Source organism: Ictidomys tridecemlineatus, chromosome 4, assembly GCF_052094955.1.
Source record: "Ictidomys tridecemlineatus isolate mIctTri1 chromosome 4, mIctTri1.hap1, whole genome shotgun sequence".
In the NCBI taxonomy this organism is placed as follows: Eukaryota; Metazoa; Chordata; class Mammalia; order Rodentia; family Sciuridae; genus Ictidomys; species Ictidomys tridecemlineatus.
Window position 1 is genome coordinate 162485257 of NC_135480.1, and position 5550 is coordinate 162490806.

Genomic DNA, 5550 nt, shown 5'->3' on the forward strand with positions numbered 1-5550 from the left:
TGGGGATCTTGCAGATGCTGCTGGGCTGCCTGAGATGGGTGGTCTTGCACCTGTGCCTCTAGGTTCTTTGAAGCCCTTGATTTGTTCCTATGTCTTAAATAGGAACCAATATACTTTCGATTTTCTCATGTCATCCTCATAAATTTCTACTTTTGTTTTTTTCCTGTATGTAATCTCTTTATGTGTTTAGAGCAGGATTTCTCATATATATTTCATTTTAATTTTCCCCTCACTTGCCTCAAGACCCTTTATAGAATTTTCCCCAATTGACCCAGGCATCATGGCACACTTCTGTAATCACAGCAATTTGGGATGTTGAGGTAGGAGGATTATAATTTTAGGTCCCCCTGAGCAACTTAGTGAGGATCTAAGCAACTTAGCAAAATCTTGTGCCAAAATAAAAAGTGCCCCAGGTTATTTCCCTAGTGAAAACATAAATAAAAATAAACATAAAAACAAAAAACAAAATAAAACAATTTTTTTCCAATTGAAATTTCTATTAAAGTTTAATAATAGGTATACCTTATGTGTATCTATATATTCGTATACCCTATGTGTATCTCTACCTTGTATATAATATTGTTTCATATTTTTATTCAATGCAGAGTTAAAGTGACTAAATAAGAATTTCAAGGTAAAAAGGTATAAAAGCAGCATACTATAGGGATACACCTCCTTCAATGTTATAGCAGCACAATTCACAATAGCCAAATTATAGAATCAATTCTGATGCTCATCAATAGATGAATGGATTAAGAAAATATAGTATATATACATAATAAAATTTTACCCAGCTATAAAGAAGAATGAAATAATGGCATTTTCCAGTACATCAGTGGAAATGGAGAAAGCTATGCTAAGTGATATAAGCCAGACTGAGAATATAGGGTCAAATGTTTGCTCTCACATGTGAAAACTCGAGCAAATGCAAGGAAAGAAGGTTTTGGGCAGGTGATCAAATATCAAATATGTAAAGATACAGGGAAGATGAGTGGAACAGAAGAGGGAGGATGAGAGGGAGGGAGGAAGGAAGGTAAAAAGGGTAATAAATGGAATGAATTTAACAAAATCATGTTATATTCATTTGTAATGGTAGCAAAGGGATTTCACCTTTATGTATATGTAGAATAAAAGAAGTTTAGTAGAGTGGAGAAGAGAGAATAGGGGGAGGTAGGAGAGGAAGAGGGGGGCAAAGGAGATTTAAATAAAATTCCTTTCATGTATGATTGTATCAAAATGAACCCAATTATATGTATAATTATAATGCTCTAATAAAAAACAATTCCAAGTAAAAGTTAACCTTAAAAGCCATTGGCATTTAACTTAATTTCCTAACTAAATTTACTCAGTGACTTTAATGTAATTGACTTACAGCAATTCTAAGGTATCAAATTTATGTGCATATTAAAAAATGTATTGCAACAAAATAATTGCAATGAAATGAAATATTTAAAAGCCTTTAAGTGTTATAAATTATTGAAAAAAATTTCTTAACATTTATTTATAGTCTCCTTTGTTTTTCCTGCAAGGAGAATATTTTTTTTACTTCATTCTCAGCTAGATAATTTTCAGGTAATTGATACTTTCTACCCTTTAGTGCTTGACATATTATTCATGTGTTGAATAACAGTATAATTAAATAATAATATTTGATTTTTCTTTTTGTGTGTTTTATTCTCAAAACCCACAACATGTTCAGAAGCACTGAGGATCAAAAATAAGAAACGTCCACATGGAAGACAATGACAGCTCATCGTCACACAGAGGCCAGTTCTTATGATGTAAACTGGAGAGCTAGAAAGTTCTCCAATCCCAGCCATCTATTTGTCATAGGTTTGCAGCATGATCTTGCATTTATTTTGCCTGTATTCATGAACTCAAAGCCAATGGTTCCCATGTTATACAAAAGAAAACCTAATGATCTCTTTTTCCCAGAGCTGGGGATCAAATCCTGGACCCTGCCCATGCTAGGTGAGTCTACCAGGGAGGCACATTCCCAACCTAGAAAATCCTGAGAAGAGATACTAAGGAATAAGTTTTTCTCAGATAGGGTAGGGTTTTGAGCATCACAAACCACTATAAGATTTATCCACACAACGAAGGAATAATTTTCATACTCTTATGACCAATATAACAATGAGAAAACACAATTGAAAAGATGTCATTAATTTTATTTAATTTTCTTTTTCTGTTAAGGTTCATATTTCCCAAGGAAACTTCATTATTAGTTCTTACCAAACCAAAGTAAACCATCTTTTCCCTAAATGTCAATAATGGGATGTAAAGGCCATAAAGTACATGGGCCATGTAGTTATTCTGCGTAGCATGCAAGATACCAGATAGTTCTGTTTCTTATTTCATTTTTCATGGAAAGCAAAAGTTCTCACTTTTGCATCCCAATGCCTAGTGACAAAAAGAACACAAATGCCCGTCCAAATGTGATAAAAACATTAGAAAAGCAATATCTCTTCAAGGAAAAAAAGAAAGAAGAAAGAAAGAAAGAAAGAAAGAAAGAAAGAAAAAGGAAAGAAAGAAAAAGAGAGAGAAAGAAAGAGAAAAGACAAAAAATAACTAACTGCATTTAGCAGAGCCAAGAAGGAGATTATTGTTGGGAGAGAGGAAAGGCTAGATGGTTCAAGGGTTGTAAAGGAAAGTAGCAAGCAGGTGTAGGCTCAAAGAAGAGTCATTTTTTTTTTTATAAACTGCCAAAAGCTATGTTAATTTTATTTAGTAAATATATTTTACCTTGAACAACTACAGACTCTACAACTGATAGAGTTCACAGTGATACACAGTCATTCTCCACAATCTAGCCAACTTCAAAGAAGAGTCATTAATCCTTGGTCAAGGGTTTGTTTTCAGCTTTGCTGACTCCATTCTTTACACAGAGCTATGGAAGACACACCAACCAACTCGAAAGTTTACACGCAAGAAAGGCTAATTTGTGAAATTGTAATATTTTCTCCGGATATTGCATAAGTGGTAATCACATCAAATTTTCCCCTAAAGAATAAACTGAGAGATCAATATTTTTCTTGTCATGTCTGACAAGAAGCAAAGAATGGTAGGGGGGCTGGGGTTGTGGCTCAGAGGTAGAGCACTCACCTAGTATGCGTGAGGTACTGGGTTCGATCCTCAGACCACATAAAAATATATATTTATATATTATAAAAATACATTTTTTTTAAAAAGAAGCAAAGAATGGGAACTTTTAAAGTACACCTCTTCCAAGTTAATTGAAGCAAATAGCATAGATAAAGTTAATTAAAAGAATGAAGTAGCTAAACTATGTAAAGTACTTATTATCAGATTATTTCTTGCAAAACTGAATCATGCTTTATTACTAAGATCCACTTATTTTTCATACTCTTTGAATATGAATTATGTATATATTATATGTATATGAATATGACTCACAACATGGGAGAGAAACTTCTTGCTCCAACTCCCAAAGCAGCAAAGATAGCCTGACATTTGTAGCCAACAAGTAGAATGGGGGTGCAGTAGATGGAAAATTGCTAACAGAAAACATCAGGGTTGGGGGGATCCTTGCCAAAACAAGGATCTTTACCAGACAGATATGAAGTCTAGAATACAAGACATTGGATCAGATATCAAGGGTGACCAATATCAAGGGGTAGGAGATTCTCATAAACCCAACTTACCAGGATTCTTATGACTCCTGGATGAGGCCACACTGGGCCACAAAACCAGTCCTACAGCCAGAGGACTCAGGACACCTGACTGAAGTTTGCTCAAGGAGAATCTTTGACAGAACTTTAAAGGTTAAGGAATAAGAGTAATAACTATCTTCTGAGCAGTTATAAGAGAGATAAAATTTTACTTCATTTGGGAAAAGGAAAAGAATTGAAAAAATTACTTTAACAAAATACATTTTTAAAAACTTTCATCACTAATAATAAGGATCTTGAAAGCATTTTTTTTCTAACTTTTGTTTTGAAACAGTGTTACACTTACGAGTTTCAAAGTTCCTCTCTTCCCTTGCCTATCTTCTCCTAATGGTAACAACTTACATTTCTATGGTACAACTGTGGGAGAGTAAGACCGTGACATTAGAGCAATACATCAACCAAACTAAAGTCTTCACTAGTATGAGCTCACATTCAAAGGGAGGGAAGTTAAAGGCGACTCTTGGGGAGAGGAGCATTCAAGACCACATCCATTCCCATATCCTCATCACTAGACAGGCAGGAAGGAAGACTAAATTCCTATCTTCTCCCCTCGTATTGGTTATCCTCTGGACACTTATGACCATCTACCTGCAGGTTTCTGCACTCTCCTGTCTCCCAAGCTCCATAGAAAGGGCATCTACTAGGTTTTCCTCTGCAGAATTTCACTTAAACCCTCCTGTTGAAAGAAACTGTTTTCCTTACTTTACTTTGTATTATTTTATGTAAGTCAAGTAAATGCAGCTTTTATGCTTCCTTCCCTGTAAGATTGAGAGCTTCAACACAGTAGGAACTTTGATTTATTTGCCTGTTTTTAGCAGTAAATTTATGTCTGCCACTCATAGTACATATAATGCATCAGGTATGAATGGCATGAGTAAGTAAATATTACCATCCATGCTTCAATTTGGCTAAAAAATAGTTTGGATTTTGGTTTAGAGAAACAACTTCAAGAATTTCTCTTTCACAAGAATTTAGAAAATAAGGAAATACAATAGTCAATAAAAAAGGTGTACATGCTTTTCAGAAAATAGATGAAAAATGCATATATTGTAAGTATAATAAGATGCAAGAATAAATTATATAAATGAGTGAATAAGTAAGCAAATCAATAACAAGAGGGCAATATCTCTTAGGAAGTGATGTCTCTGGGGTGAAACCTTTAAACATAAATGGGCTTAATATACTGACAAATAATTTAGTCACCATGAAATATGACTAAAGTGGAAGTAACAGTCATTGACAATGACCAAAGGCACATATCCAGGTGTGATGTGGCCACTTAGTCCAGGAGAATCATTTAAAGACCCAATGTCTCCATCTAACTTCTCAAACTTTTTTATAACTTTGCCAGTAAAAAGAAGGCTGTTGTGATTTTCACTCTGACAATCTCCTAGGCACAATCACTGTACTTCTTCTCGTCCAGATAGAGACAGATTCCCTTGGTACTTCACCAAGGCCAGGGTTGGTGGCTTAATTGCCAGAACAGATTCCTCCTCTGCCATGGTCTGCATGAAGCAGGTCTCCAGGTCTTGCTCATGGTGTCCAGTGCTGAGTTTGCCCAGGTGGGTGGTATTCCAGGCAGCAGAGGAGCACTCTGTGTGCAAGGAGTTGAAGATATGCTGAGGACAGAGACAGCCTGGACCTTCTGGAATGGGCTGCCTGCACATCTCCCAGGGAAACTGGAAGTCCCTTCTGTCCTTCAGGCACAAGGAAGGGAAGATTCTTCTCACTTGTTCCAAGAACACAAAGGTGTTCCTGCTAAGTGGGACAGAGTTCTGAGGCAGGTCACAGTCCAATATCCAATAGGGCCATAGCTGCTTACCACCAGGGCCATAAGAAGAGGGAGCAGGAGGGCCAT

The 5550-nt window shown here is 35.9% G+C and overlaps 1 pseudogene; it reads right to left on the reverse strand.

Annotated features, from left to right (window-relative positions):
• Positions 1-4891: 4891 nt before the first annotated feature.
• On the reverse strand, positions 4892-5550 carry LOC144376710 (interferon omega-1-like; annotated as a pseudogene).